This window comes from Mustelus asterias, chromosome 25 (genome assembly GCF_964213995.1).
Source record: "Mustelus asterias chromosome 25, sMusAst1.hap1.1, whole genome shotgun sequence".
Classification (NCBI taxonomy): domain Eukaryota; kingdom Metazoa; phylum Chordata; class Chondrichthyes; order Carcharhiniformes; family Triakidae; genus Mustelus; species Mustelus asterias.
Window position 1 is genome coordinate 55378709 of NC_135825.1, and position 16753 is coordinate 55395461.

Here is a 16753-nt window from a genome sequence, read left to right on the forward strand (position 1 = left end):
CGTGCAAACTGCACACAGACAATGACCCAAGCCGGGAATCGAACCCGGGTCCCTGGTGCTGTGAGGCAGCAGTGCTAACCACTGTGCCACCATGCCGCCCCCAATTGCTCGATCTGTTCAAAGTCTATCCCATTTAGCATGGTGATCGTTCCACACAACATAACAGAAGGTATCCTCAGTGTGAAGACAGGAATTAGTTTCCACAAGAACCATAGTGTGGTCATTCCTACTGAGATTGTCATGGACAGATGCATCTGCATGAGCAGGTTGGTGAGGATATGGTCAAGTATGCTTTTCCCTCTTGTTGGTTCTCTCATCACCTGGCAGAAACCCGGTCTAGCAGCTATGTCCTTGAGGACGCAGGCTAGCTTGGTCTGTTGTGGTGCTACCAAGCCACTTTATATGATGGACATTGAAGCCCCCCACAGAATACAGTCTTCACCCTTGTCACCCTCTGTATTTCCCCCAGGTGATGTTCAACGTGGGGGTGGTGGTATGTGGCAGTGGCATTACATGGTATTCGGCAGGTTTCCTTGCACATGTTTGACCTGACACCATGAGACTTCATGGGATCTCTCCCACCTGTATACCACTGTGCTGCCATCTCTGCTGGATCTGTCCTGCCGCTGGGACAGGACGTACCCAGGCATAGTAGTGTCTGAAACATTATTGTACGGTGTGATTCTGTGGGTATAACTAGTCTTTGAGACAGCTCTTCCAATTTTGGTACAAGCCCCCAGATGTTAGTGAGGAGGACTTAGTAGAATCAACATGGCTGAGTATGCTGTTGATCATTTTTGGTACTTAGCTCAATGCTGGATGGTCTGTCATGTTTCTGTGGATCTGTCGTCACCTTGAGCCAGACCAGGTAAGGACGGCAGATTTCCTTCCCTAAAGGATATTAATGAACCAGGTGGGTTTTTAACGACAATCGACAATGGTTTCATGGTGGTCATTAGAATTTTAATTCTGGATCTTTATTAAATTCCACCATCTTGCCGTGGTGGGATTCGAACCTAGGTCCCCAGAGCATTACCCTGGATATTTGGATTATTGGTCCAGCGACCAGTACCACAATGCTACTGCCTCCCTCCTATAATTTGAGTTGCTGCTTAATTATTTATTATGGTGCATTTGATGATGGGGAGGTTATAGGAAGGCTAATGTTGGTCCTGATCAAGCATCCAGTACTACAATTATATATTTATTAAAAAATCAAGCCAGTTTCTCCTGCATGTGGTAATGTTACTCTTCATACTGCCAATTCTGGCAGTAATGAAAAGTTTGCAATCTTTGTATTGAATTAACTGCAGCTATACTGGATAATAGTGCCATGGAACTAGCAATTAAACCACCGACAGTAGATCTGCCTGAGATAAGTCTCCATTCCCCATAAGTTTCTATTTTCCATAATTGTTTTACATACTTAAAATGTGCAGGTGTATTAATCTCACATGTTAGTCGACCAATACTTAGTCAAAAGTCAATTTGTATCTACACAAACCAGTTGTTTATTTATGGATGTAACTAGAGGAACTTGATAGAGTATGTGTCTTTTTTCAGTAACGGATGAAAACACCAACAAGTGTGTTCAAGCCAAGGGAGTAAGAACTAATGCAGGACAAATAGATATCCCAAACCATCCAAATGCTTCTGTCAAACATTCAGACACTAGACAAGTCATCATTTACATGTATTCAGCAAGAAAATAATTTTCAGAAAAAATTGCATTGCGTGTGCACTGGAACATTCTAGAAAATGGAAGTACAGAATGCAAGGGTTATCTCCGATTTCTTTTATGTTTTGATTTAATTTGAAATCGTAATTAAATACTCTGCAGCAAGGGAAAAAGTTTCTGAACCAGCCTTCAATATTATTGACTTGTTTTAATGGCCATGAATAAAGGTTAAATAAATGATTAATCATCATTGCTGTACTTCGAATCATAGAATCCCTACAATACAGAAGGAAGTCATTTGGCCCATCGAGTTTGCACCGACAACAATCCCACCAGGCCCTATCCCGTAACCTCACATATTTACCCTGCTAATCCCCCTGACACTAAAGGACAATTTTTAGCATGGCCAATCAACCTAACCTGCCCATCTTTGGACTGTGGGAGGAAACCGGAGCACCCGGAGGAAACCCACGCAGACACGAGGAGAACATGCAAACTCCACACAGACAGTGACCCAAGGCTGGAATCAAACCCGAGTCCCTCGTGCTGTGAGGCAGCAGTGCTAACCACTGTGCCGCCGGGATTTGTTAACTGTTTAGCTTGATATATATTGAGGAGGAGAGGTTGCTTTGAGGATTCTCCACAAAGTCATTTGTATAAAAACGGCAATGTCTTTTAAAAAGTAGCCAGCCTCTCATCACATGACCTCAGTGATTTATAACTGGTAACACCAGCCTTGGATTGTAAGGAGGAGAATTGTAGCTTGTAAACCTATGTAACTTTAAAACTAGCAAAGGGAAACACCTCTTTTGCATGGTGAGGCAAGAATGTAGTATCAAAATGGAGAATTCCTGGATTTGTACAGTTTTGGTGTCCTTTTCTGAGGAAGGATGTGCTTGTTAGAGGGTGTGCAGTGAAGGTTTAACAGGCAGATTCCTCGGGTGGCAGGTCTGTCATATGAGGAGAGACTAAGTCTCTCGTATGACAGACCTGCCATCCCAGGAATCGTATCCAGGAATCCCAGAATATAATAAGGATTATATTCCCATGAGTTTAGAAGAGAGGGGGGATTTCATAGAAACTTTTAAAGATTCTAACAGGGTAGATTCAGAAAGAACGTTCCCGATGGTGGGGGAGTCCAGAACTAGGGATCATAGTTTGAGGATAAGGGGTAAACCTTTTAGAACTGAGGTGAGGAGAAATTTCTTCACCCCAGAGGGTGGTGAATGTGTAGAATTCATTATCACAGAAAGTAGTTGAGGCCAAAACATTTGATTTCAAGAAGAAATTAGATATAGCTCTTGGGGCTAAAGGGATGATCAGCCCAAAGTGTGTCCAAAGATGTGCAGGTTAGGTTGATTGGCCAGGCTATAAATTGCCCCTGAGAGTCCTGAGATGCGTAGGTTAGAGGGATTCGCGGGTAAATATGTAGGGATATGGGGGTAGGGCCTGGGTGGGATTGTGGTCGGTGCAGACTCGATGGGCCGAATGGCCTCCTTCTGCACTGTAGGGTTTCTATGATTTCTATTAGCCATGATCAAAATGAATGGTGGAGCAGCTCAAAGGTGAATGGCCTACTCTTTTAGTTTCTATGAGCCATTCTGATGTCTTAAGGTTGTGCAGAACTTTGTCTCCTGGTGTCTTGAGGTAAAGGATGGTGAGAGATTGAACAGACTACGGTGGTGAATAATAGTCCTCACATTTTCCAGCTGCAAGCGACTGAGCTGTTTTCATCTTTGGTGAAGTGGTGAGTGTGACGTTCACGCCTTTGTTTATCATTGCCTTTATTGGGTTATGTGAACTTTGGCTGGCTTTTTCCTAGTGCCAGTGGTGCCTACCTCCTCTCGTGCTTCCTCTTCATTCTCATTCCCTGCTTTCTGAGATGTGATAAGGATTCTTTTTAAGAGTAGTTAGCTGGTGAATAAAATGTAAACGAATTAACTGCAAAGATATTGACGTTTGTTTTCTGAGTTTGCAACACTGGATCGTTACATCAGTTGCAGAGTTTCTTTGTTTTGGTGGAAGATTGTTATTTTAAACTCTTAGGTTTGCATATAAAACTTTGTGCAGTGTAGACATGTGCATGAACTATATTACAGGTACAAAAACATGGTGGTCATGGTAGCACCAGAAGTCGTGAGTTTAAATTCTATTGTAGCAATTTAAAAATTGAATATATCTGACCATCTGTGGACTAGCTTCATGGTCTTTTTGGCTGCGATCAAGTGAGGTGCAATGCCTCATCTTGTCAGCTTGGATCGAGTATGTCTTTTGTGGGGACCATGAATGGATTCGTTTTGAATTTAACTTTTGGAGCAAGCAAGATTCAGGTCCACATGGTCCACTCTGAGCATTGGCTTTGTTGGAGTAAAAACCCATAAAAATTGTGGACTAGCACGTGGATTCTCGGATTGTTTAAAAAAAAACATTAGTTCATTAATGCAGGGAAAGGAACCAGCTATCTCTACTTTGTCTATAGATTACTTTGGTCCTACTCTCCGTTGTTGACTTTTAATGCATTTTGATGCGGCTTAGCAAGAGTCTTTTTGCTTGTACAAACAGTTACTATGCAGTGGAAGCTTTTTTAGAAAACCTCAGAGCAAATGGGAATGGTCAATAAGAGTGGCGAATCCGGAATCTAATGCAATCGATTATCAGTGACAGAGTGAATTCAGTATATGGCCAAGAAAGCATGGATTTGTGATGGCTAAATCACGTCTGACTAAGCTAATTGAATTCTCTGAGGCTGCCACAAACCTGGTGGTCAGGGAGGTGTACAGATGTTGTCTATATGGAGTTCCAGAGACATCTGAGATAAGAGGTTATTCGCAAAAACAGAAAGATATGGAATTGGGTGTAACATTTTGACATGTCAATACAGTAATTGTTTGGAGGGTAGGGGATAGTAGGGATAAAGGGAATGCATTCTGATGGAGTGCTGTTCCCCTGGGATCTCTACCCTTAACATTTCACCTTATATAGCAGTGACTTGGATGACGAAACAGAAGTTGAATATTTAAGTTTGCAGAATGAAATGAAGTTGTGTAGATCAGAGCAGAAAACTACAAAAGGACAGATTCAATGAATGGGTGCGTCTATCGCAGAATTCCAAGTGGGGAAGTAGAGGTCATCATCTAGATCCAAGGACAACTTGGAATTCTCCTCTCCAATAACAAGAGACAAGGTGCTGAAGGTAATACAAGCCAGTTTTATGCGCAATACCTCAGGAAGAGTACACTGGTTTTTAGAGTATGGTGTCGCTTCACGAGGTTTGAGCAACATTGGAACAGGAGTAGGCCATTTAGCCCCTCAAACCTGATCAACCATTCTGTAAGATCATGGCTAACCTGTGAACCAATTTTATATACATAGCTTTGCTCCATATCTGTTAATTACAAAATCTATCAATTTAATTTAAAATTAGGAATTGATCCAGCATCAATTGCTCCTTGTGGAAGAGAGTTCCAAACTTCTGCTACACTTTGGGTGTAGAAGTGTTTACTGCCTTCAATCCTGAAGGGTGTGGCTCTGATGATGGGGACAGTAAGAAGTCTCACAACACCAGGTTAAAGTCCAACAGTTTTATTTGGTAGCACAAGCCACTAGCTTTCAGAGTGCTGCTCCTTCATCAGGTGAGTGGTCCCACTCACCTGATGAAGGAGCAGTACTCCGAAAGCTAGTGGCTTGTGCTACCAAATAAACCTGTTGGACTTTAACCTGATGCTGTGAGACTTCTTACTGTGTTTACCCCAGTCCAACGCCGGCATCTCCACATCATATCTAATGATAGGGGACATAGCCTAAGTCCTAGATTCCACAACCCTAAGTTGGAAGGGAACTTGGAGATGGCAGTTATCCCTTGCACCTGCAGCTCTTGTCCTCCTAGGTGGTGGAAGTTGTGGGAAGGTTCATTACATTGATGGGATGATAGAATTGAATTGTTGTTAAAAGAATATGGGAGAAACATCTTTGATATGTAGTTCTAATAATAGTCCACCAGGTGGTGCAAAAGCAGTGTCATTCCCACATCAGAACATCAAAGTCAACGGCTAGACTTTTCCAAGCAGCAATCACCCGTTGGATTGTCAGTCCTTCTACTCCTGCTTCCCTCCCCCATTACCAACCTGCCAGAATTGGCCTGGTGTCTCTGGGAATAAAAGATCAATCTCCAATACATAGCTGGCATTGAATCCTGGAGAGAAATTACCAGGACATTAAAAATGTTATTTTTGACTCGTCTCTCTTCTTCAATATTTTTCAATCTGTTAATGGGGAGAAAAGGCCATTACACTGTCAGACAAGAATCATCCAACTGGCGTAGGAAGACATGGGGGGGGGAAAGTCATGTGATAAAGCCAAAGGGCGGCAGGGTGACAGTGGTTAGCGCTGCTGCCTCTCAGTGCCAGGGAGCTGGGTTCAATTCTGACCTTGTTTGTCAACTGTGATTAAATGTATCATAGAATCCCTACAGTACAGAAGGAGGCCATTTGGCCCATCAAGTCTGTGCCAACTCAGCATCTTACTCAGGCCTGCCCTGCCTCATTATCCTGTGCATTTACCATGGCCGATCCACTTAATCTGCACATCTTTGGACTGTGGGAGGAAACCCACGCAGACAAGAGGAGAATGTGCAAACTCCGCACAGTCCTCCAAGGCCCAAAACAAACCTGGGTGTCTGGCACTGAGAAGTGGCAGTGCCAACCACTGTGACACCCACAATGTGTTAGGTGTTGCGATGTTAGTGTGAAAAGATGTGTAGGTTAGGGGCAATTAGCAGAGTAAATACGTGGGGCTATGGGCTAGGGCCTGGGTGGGATACTCTGTTGGAGAGTCGGTACAAAGTGCTGAGACAAATGGCCTCCTCCTGCACTGTAGGGATTCTGTGGGATTCTATAGGAAAGTCCAAGGCCTTTGCAATAAAGGCCAACATTCCATTTGCATTCCTAGTTGCATGCTGTACCTTTTTGTGAATCACATTCCATCAGACGGCTCAGCTCCTCACCTCATTCCAGCCCTGGTCTAAGCATGCACGATAAAGCTGAACTTGTGGTGAGGAGAGTGAACACACTTGGCATCAGAGAATCCATGGAATCCCTACAGTGCAGAAGGAGGCCATTCAGCCCATCGAGTCTGCACCGACCACAATCCCACCCACGTCCTATTCCCATAACCCCCTCATATTTACCCTGCTAATCCCCCTGACACAAGGGTTAATTTAGCATGGCCAATCAACTTCACCTGCACATCTTTGGACTGTGGGAGGAACCCGGAGCACCCGGAGGAAACCCACGCAGACATGGGGAGAATGTGCAAACTCCACACGGACAGCATTTGATGGAGTGTGGTATTAAGGAGCCCCAGCAAAATTGGAATCGGGGAAAACTCTCCACTGGTTGGAGTCATACCGAGCACAAAGGGAGATGGTTGTGGTGCTTGCAAGTCAATCGTCTCAGTTTCAGGATATCACCTCAGGGTGTCCTAGACCCAACCATCTTCAGCTGCTTCATCAATGATCTTCCCTCTGTGTCATAAGGTCAAAAATTGGGATGTTTGCTGATGATTGCACAATGTTCAGCATCATTCACGATTCCTCAGGTACAGAAGCAACCCATGTCCTCATAAAGCAAGACCTGGACAATATTCGGGCTTGGGTTGACAAGTGGCAACTAACACTTGCGCTGCACAAGTGTCAAGCAAGCCCCTCAGTTCAGTTAGGGATGGACCCAGCCAGCAATGCCCACACCCTGTGAATGAATGACAAAACAGAATGACCCTCTCCAATAAGAGGGAATCCAACCATCTCCCCTTGACATTCAATGGCAATACCATCACTGACTCCCTCAGTATCACCATTCTGGCCAGAAGCTGAACTGGACAATACTGTAGCTACAAGAGCAGGTCAGAGGATAGGAACCCTGTGACAATTAACTCACGTCTTGACTCCCCAAAGCCTGTCTACCATCTACAAAGCACAAGTCAGGAGTGTGATGGAAATTCTCCACTTGCCTTGATGAGTGCAGCTCCTTCAACACCATAGGAACTCAACATTATCGAGGACAAAGCAGCTCATTTGATTAGAGAAAGCACCTCACTCATCAGCTTCAACATCTATTCACTTTACCATCAGTGCACAGTGGCAGCAGTGTGTACCATCTACAAGAAGCACTACAGTAACTCGCCAAGGTTGCTTCAACAGCACCTTTCAAACCTGCGACCTCTACCACCTAGAAGGATAAGGATAGCAGATGCGTTGGGACATGGTTTAAATCAGAAACTCCAAAGTATTTTCTGGAGCCTGTCTGGGTCATAAGTTTTGCATCTTGAATTTAGCTAGGATAAGCATGATATGTTTCACCTCAAGTGTGATTCAAATTGCCCACTAGGGAGCTTTTAGCAAACAAAGTTTATTTAAGAATATAGTTAACATGTATAGTAACAAAATTAGCAATAACTGTTATCAATTACAAACCAAACAAAACAACCGCAATGATATATAGCCCTTAACAAATATATCTAAGATGTTCCAATCAAACCAATCCCATAGACAAAACCCTTCCACAGGGTTAACACAACCAAGAACAATGCTCACGTGATATTGGAACTGTATGAACTTTGGATGAATGCTGCAGTTCTCTTGATACACTCAGAACAAGTTCCCAGAACACAGGGTGTGGGCATTGCTGGCTGGGCCCATCCCTAACTGAACTGAGGGGCTTGCTTGACACTTGTGCAGCGCAAGTGTTAGTTGCCACTTGTCAACCCAAGCCCGAATATTGTCCAGGTCTTGCTTTATGAGGACATAGGCTGCTTCTGTACCTGAGGAATCGTGAATGATGCTGAACATTGTGCAATCATCAGAGAGAGAGAGACACTTCTTTTCAGCTTGATGCCCCTTCTAAAACTAAAACCTGCAGCTCAGAACTGAAAATGAAAGCTCCTGTCACCTGACCTGCAAACATTCTTCCTCCTGACAATCCAGGGTCATAAAACAACCCAGAGTAAAAATAAACAAACCCCGTTTAAACCAATAAAGGAGCAATATAAGGACGCGTACAGACGGCCCGGCAAGAGTGAGATCAGCTAAGGCTGCGAGCTCCAGAAGACATGATTTTAAAATAACTCTTAAAGGTACACTAACATCACAACAGTGCAATTAGGTAGCAAATTCCAAGACTTCAACACAGCAACAATGAAGGAAGAATGACATATTTCTAGTTAGGACGGTGTTCAAACTGAAGTGGAACTTGGAGATTCGTATGTGGCTTGATTGAGCATTCCATTTCACTTGACTTTATATGTTATTATAGATGTTATCATAGATTCCCTACAGTGCAGAAGGAGGCCATTCAGCCCATCAACGTTGCACGGACAACAATCCCACCCAGGCCCCGTCCCCATAACCCCACATATTTACCCTGCTAATCTCCCTAACACTTATGGGCAATTTACTGTGACCAATCAACCTAACCCTAGCACATCTTTGGACTATATGGGATATAACTAACTCCCAGAGGCAAGTTTCAAGATGATGATGTGATTCTGAAATATTAAATATAAAAATATATTAAAATATTAAATATAAGGATGTGTGGGATAGAGGGAAGTTTGGCCGATTGGATAGGTAACTGGCTATCTAACAGAAGACAGAGGGTGGTGGTGGATGGAAAATTTTCGGACTGGAAACCGGTTACCAGCGGAGTGCCACAGGGATCAGTGCTTGGTCCTCTGCTATTTGTAATTTTTATAAATGACTTGGAGGAGGGGGCTGAAGGGTGGATCAGTAAATTTGCTGATGACACCAAGATTGGTGGAGTAGTGGATGAGGTGGAGGGCTGTTGTAGGCTGCAAAGAGATATAGATAGGATGCAGAGCTGGGCTGAAAAATGGCAAATGCGAGGTGATTCATTTTGGCAAATGCGAGGTGATTCATTTTGGTAGGACAAATTTAAATGTGGATTACAGGGTCAAAGGTAGGGTTCTGAAGAATGTGGAGGAACAGAGAGATCTTGGGGTTCATATCCATAGATCTCTGAAGGTTGCCACTTAAGTGGATAGAGCCGTGAAGAAGGCCTATAGTGTGTTGGCGTTCATTAACAGGGGGTTTGAGTTTAAGAGCCATGGGGTTATGCTGCAACTGTACAGGACCTTGGTGAGACCACATTTGGAATATTGTGTGCAGTTCTGGTCACCTCACTATAAGAAGGATGTGGAGACACTGGAAAGAGTGCAAAGGAGATTTACCAGGATGCTGCCTGGTTTGGAGGGTAGGTCTTATGAGGAAAGGTTGAGGGAACTTGGGTTTTTCTCTTTGGAGCGGAGGAGGTTGAGAGGAGACTTGATAGAGGTTTATAAGATGATGAGGGGGATAGATAGAGTGAACGTTCAAAGACTATTTCCTCGGGTGAATGGAGTGGTAACTAGGGGGCATAACTATAGGGTTCATGGTGGGAGATATAGGAAGGATGTCCGAGGTAGGTTTTTTACTCAGAAAGTGGTTGGGGTGTGGAATGGACTGCCTGCAGTGATAGTGGAGTCAGAAACTTTAGGAACATTTAAGAAGCTATTGGATAGGCACATGGAATACTTCGGGATGATAGGGAGGAAATAGCTTGATCTGGGTTTCGGACAAAGCTCGGCAAAACAACGTGGGCCAAAGGGCCTGTTCTGTGCTGTACTGTTCTATGTTCTATGTTCTATTAGGTTCAGTCTGTGGTTAATTGAGCTGGGAGCTTGCTGGTAGTCTAGAGATACTCGGTATTCTAGCAATGAGACTGTCGAGGAAAAGGTGCAAACATCGAAATATGCAAACGCAAAGAGGAAGGACAATTCAGAGTTTATTAGTCACAAGTAAGGCTTACATTAACACTGCAATGAAGCTACTGTGAAATTCCCCTAGTCGCCTGTTCAGGTCAATGCACCCTAACCAGCACATCTTTCGGACTGTGGGAGGAAACCGGAGCATCCAGAGGAATCCCACATAGACATGGGGAAAACATGCCGACTCCACACAGAGAGTGACCCAAACCGGGAATCAAACCCAGGTCCCTGGCGCTGTGAGGCTAACCACTCTGCCGCTAAGTAGGTTATGTTGTATCTGTCCCATTCAGATACTGCAACCAGCTTCTTAATCAAAGTTTTACCCAGCTGCCTTTATTTATGAGGAGAACAAGGTACGGCACAGATACAATGCAACAAACTTTATTAAATAAAGTTAACCCGTAAATTACTCATTATGCATACAGGAAACACCCAGGATTTGGCTATACTACCCATAAAGCTGTCTTGGGAGGCTGTGGATCCGGTCCATGAGTCCCTCTGGTTCCTCTTTGCAAAGGTGATTCTCACTGCCCGTTGCTTCCTTCCTTCTCTGATCTGGTCTGGTCTCGGTCATCTCCCGTCTCAAGTCTTCACTCCCAAGGTGTCCGGAATGGCAATTTTATCCTCTTGTGGCCTCGCACTCTTTTCCCACCTGCCCTTGGCGTTCTGTCAATGGGGTCCCTGACCGGGGGGTCTCAGCGCCCAATGGTCTAGTTGATGACCTGTTGACAGGACACCTGAGCCCACTCCTGGGCGCCTTGGAGTCTGGCCCCATCTGGGCTGCGGACAACGGATCGGTGCATGTCAAGTAGGAGCGATGATCGCTTGATGGGTTATCGATAGGGCGGATCCAGACATTCCCGGCCGTCTGCATGAGTTCTGTATATTCAAACTTTGGCCAGGCCTGCAGACTACTTGCTGGAACTGACCGTAGTTTAATTGAGAGTGCTAACTGTTCTGAGGAGACTTGTCTCCTCGTGTCTCCTCGGATGGGAATTTCCAGCCTCGCTCACCCCAAGGTTGGAAAATCCCAGTGCTGTTCAGGATTTTATATACTTCAATCAAGACACCCCTCATTCTTCTAAACTCTAGCGGAAACAAACCCAGCCTTTCCAACCTATCCTCATAAGACAACCTTCTCACCCCTGGTATCAATCTAGTGAACCTCCTCTGAATCGCCTCCAATGCATTCACATTCTGCCTTAAATAAGGAAACCAAAACTGCACTCAGTATTCGAGATGCAATCTCACCAGTATAACTGAAGCATAACATCCTTACTTTTATGTTCAATTCCTCTCATAATAAAGGATAGCATTCCATTAGCCTTAATTACATTGCTGCACCTGCATACTAAGTCTTTGTGACTCATGCATGAGAACATCTAAATCCCTCTGCACCTCAACATTCTGCAGTCATTCTCCACTTAAGTAATACTCTGCTTTCTCATTCTTCCTGCCATAGTGAACAATTATACTCCAAAGAACAAAGAAAATTACAGCACAGGAACAAGCCCTTCGGCCCTCCAAGCCTGCACCGACCATGCTGCCCGACTTAACTAAAACCCCCTACCCTTCCAGGGATCATATCCCTCTATTCCCATCCTATTCATGTATTTGTCAAGACGCCCCTTAAAACTCACTATTGTATCTGCTTCCACTACCTCCCCCGGCAGCGAGTTCCAAGAACCCACCCCCTCTGTGTAAAAAAACTTGCCTCGTACATCTCCTTTAAACCTTGTCCCTCACATCTTAAACCTGTGCCCCCTAGTAATTGACTCTTCCATGTGGGAAAAAGCTTCTGACTATCCACTTTGTCCATGCCTCTTATAATCTTGTAGACTTCTATCAGGTCGCCCCTCAACCTCCGTCGTTCCAGTGAGAACAAACCAAGTTTCTCCAACCTCTCCTCATAGCTAATGCCCTCCATACCAGGCAACATCCTGGTAAATCTTTTCTGTACCCTCTCCAAAGGCCCCACATCCTTCTAGTATTGTGGCGACCAGAATTGAACATTATTTTCCAAATGTGGCCTAACTAAGGTTCTATAAATCTGCAACATGACTTGCCAATTTTTAAACTCAATGCCCCGGCTGATGAAGGCAAACATGCCGTATGCCTTCTTGACTACCTTGTCCACCTGCATTGCCATTTTCAGTGACCTGTGTACCTGTACACCCAGATCCCTCTGCCTATCAATACTCTTAAGGGTTCTGCCATTTACTGTATATTTCCTATCATTATTAGACCTTCCAAAATGAAGTTCCAACTGTCAGATTTTTGCCCACTCACTCAACCTGTCTATATCCATCTGCAAACTCTATATACCTTCTTCACAGCATACTTTCCCACCTATCTTTGTATTGTCTGGACATTTAGCTGCCATGCCTTCACTCCCCTCATGTAAGTCATTGACATAAATTTACAAACCCCTGCATGGCTCCAATCATCACATCCTGCCAATCAAACTAAGACTCATTTATGCATACTCTCTGTTTGCTGCCAGCCAATCTTCAATCCAGGCTAAAATGTTATCCCCTATACCATGAGCATTTATTTTTGCAATAACCTTTCTTGTGGCATTTTATCAAATGCTTTCTGGAAATCCAAATACAGCACATCTATAGATTCCCCTTTACCTACAGCGCATGTTACTCCATCAATAAACTCTCGAAAATTGGTTATAATTTCCATGAAGGCCATTCAGTGCCTCAAAGCTGCTCGGCCATTCCATGAGATCATAGCTGATCTGATTGTGGCCTCAGCTTCACTATCCTGTCTGTCCTCCCTTGTCAATCAAACATTGTCTAACTCTGCCTTGAATATATTTAATGACCCAGCCTCTCCTGCTCTCTGGGAAAGCAAATTCCACACTGAGAGTAGAATTTTGGCTTATCTCGGTCTTAAATGGGAGACCCTAGTTCTAGACTCCGAGAGAAGGGGAAACATCCTCTGTGACCACCCTGTCAGGTCTCCTCAGTACCTTATATGTTTTATTAAGATCACCTTTCATTCTTCTAACCAGCAATGGGTATAGGCCCTACCTGCTCAACATATCCTCTTATCATAACACCATAAGACATAAGAGCAGAATTAGGCCACTCGGCCCATCGAGTCTGCTCTGCCATTCAATCATGGCTGATATTTTTCTCATCCCCATTCTCCTGCCTTTTCCCCATAACCCCAGATCCCCTTATTAATCAAGAACCCATCTACCTCTGTCTTAAAGACACTCAATGACCTGGCCTCCACAGCCTTCTGCGGCAAAGAGTTCCACAGATTCACCACTCTCTGGCTGAAGAAATTCCTCCTCATCTCTGTTTTAAAGGATTGTCCCTTTAGCCTGAGCTTGTGGCAGGAATCCAGTCGAGTGAACCTTCTCTGAACTGCTCAAACGTTATTGGACAAAAGGTATTTCTTTTCCTGATGAACTTGATTCCATTTGCTTTATTTAACTTGACCTGACTCTAGTTCAATTAGATTTACATTGTTTACTCTAATGATTTTGACTATTCATTCTCCATATCCTCTCAAAGTCGCTCCCCAAGTCCTCAGGATCAAAATCTGCACCTACACCTGTTCCCTCGATGTTTGCTAGTGCTCTGAATATGACATTGCCAGTGGCAAAAGAATCAGCTGTGGTAGTATTACATTTTCAGTGTCACTCTTCATTTTCAGTGTTTGTTAAAACATTAAACATTTCATGACAGGCAACACGAGTAGTTCTTCCCGGTTGAGCCAAAATAAAGAGATTCCTGAGTGATCTGACTCAGCTGTTAGATTTGCTGATGTTTTTCGAGAAGGGTTTTGATTTTGGGTTATTTAAGGATGGCAATCAGACATCACCATTTGCACAACACAGTGAAGGTGGCTCTTTCTTTCTGCTTTGTTGCATCGCAATATTCACATGCCTCCGACCTAATGCTGACCTCGTATTCTGGGCCTGACATTGTTATGATTTGGATCATAGCTGAAAGATGCCTTAAAACGTCCTGATCTCTTACTCGCAGCATCGGTTGCTCTTGTGTTCTGTCACTCCCTGTCAACTTGCTAGCACTGCTGCCTCACAGCGCCAGGGACCCAGGTTCGATTCCCGGCTTGGGTCACTGTCTGTGTGGAGTTTGCACTTTCTCCCCGTGGGTTTCCTCCGGGTGCTCCAGTTTCCTCCCACGGTCCAAAGATGTGTGGGTTAGTTTGATTGGCCATGATAAATAGACCCTAATGTCAGGGGGATTAGCAAGGTAAATATGTGGGGTTACGGGGAAAGGGCCTGGGTGGCATTGTGGTTGGTGCAGACTCAATGGGCAGAATGGCCTCCTTCTGTACTGTAGGGATTCTATGCTCTTCTAACTCCTTTCCTCCTCACGTCAGCCTTCCCTTTCTCTAATAATGTCAACGTTTTGCTCCAGCCTCCTCCTCCTTCCAACTGTCACTTTCCCTCACCAAGTAACAATGTGGTCTGTTCAAAACATCACTTACATGGCACAGTGGCTAGCACTGCTGCCTCACAGCACCAGGGTTCGAATTCTGGCTTGGGTCACTGTCTGTGTGGAGTTTGCACGTTCTCCCCGTGTCTGTGTGGGTTTCCTCCGGGTGCTCCGGTTTCCTCCCACAGTCTGAAAGAAGTGCTGGTTAGGTGCATTAGCCATGCTAAATTCTCCCTCAGTGTACCCGAACAGGTGCCGGAGTGTGGCGACTGGGGGATTTTCACGGTAACTTCATTGTAGTGTTAATGTAAGCCTACTTGTGACAATAATAAATAAATTATAAATATATATAATGAGGAAAAAAACCAAATGAAATGTGAAAGTAAGTCAGTGATTTAAATTTTTTGCTTTCTTTCTTGGATTCGTTACGACCATTACATAGACAAGATCCCCAATTAGTTATGATTCCAGATTAAATATCCCCAAATTGTTATGCACCCAGGGGAGGAGGAATGAACTGATTCCCCTTCTTTATTCAACCCCTTTGGTTAATTTAAAATAGTCCCTTCCCTTGTGGATACCCCTTTTCCCAGTCCAAATGTATTTATATTCTAGAAGGAGTCAAGTTAACCAGACATTCTTGAGTTAAAGAAAGAATTAATTTATTAGTTACTAAAATGCGAGAAGAGCAAAGTAAAAATGTGGCATACATACACACAGATTGGAAATGGGAAATTAATCCAAGTTAAAAAGATATATGAATCTGACATTGGCGTGTCTGCGAGGAGTAGATGGCAAGACATTACGGCTGTTAAGTTGGATGATTCCGGTATCGAGATTCTTGGTTCTTCAAGTTAGCTGAAAGGAGTTGCCCTGTTTCCTTTTCGATTGTGGCTTTGCTGACTTGTGACAGACTTCCAGCAATCCGAGAGAGTGAGAAAGAGACTTTTTTTGTACCTGCAAGAAGAGGGATGCCTGGTGGATGTTCATCAGACTGTGATCTTCATTGTACACTAGCACAGTAGACCTAGAACACAGAGACCAGGGTTGCAGTTGGTTTTTAACTCTTTTTCTTCTGTATTCCTGGATGACAAAAACACAAATATGTCTTTCGACCAGAAACTGCTTTCTTTCAACTCATGTCCACTCTTGCATCTCTTCCTTTGAAGTGCCTCTGTCTGCAATAAGATGCAACATTCTGTGCTGTTTGGACTAGTTGGTCAAGTGTAATCTGCAGAGGAATATCAGCAAGTGGTTAATTAATAGTCTGAACCAGATTTTGCTTGTATGTCCTTTGTTTATAAAAATAAATCATGTCTTAAAAGTTCAAAATATCCAAGTAATTTGGGGCTATGATCCATTGTCATGATGGAATGTATATTTAAGGCTGGTTAAAATATGTCTGAGTTATGGTATCAGCAGGGAGACAGGAATGACAGGGTCATGGGATCCATCCTGGGGCAGGTTAGATGTGAACTCCCTAATGATTTGTCCCTTGGTTCAAGATATTATGCAATCAAGATTAGTTGAGGTGGCCCAAGGACTTTGGAGAAGTTTTCCAGCAAACAGACAGACATTCTTGGCCTTTTGGCTAAGATCAAGCGCCATCAGATCAAGCCCAAGATGGGATGCAATGTCTTATCTTGTCAACTTGGATCTTGTTTATCTCTGTTGTGGATACCATGAATTGAATTCCACTGAATGCCTCGGAAAAGCAGCCAGCATAATTAAGGGCCCCATGCATTGCAGACATACTCCCTTCCACCTTCTTCCGTCAGGAAAAAAATACAAAAGTCTGAGATTACATACCAACCAACTCATAGAATCCCAACAG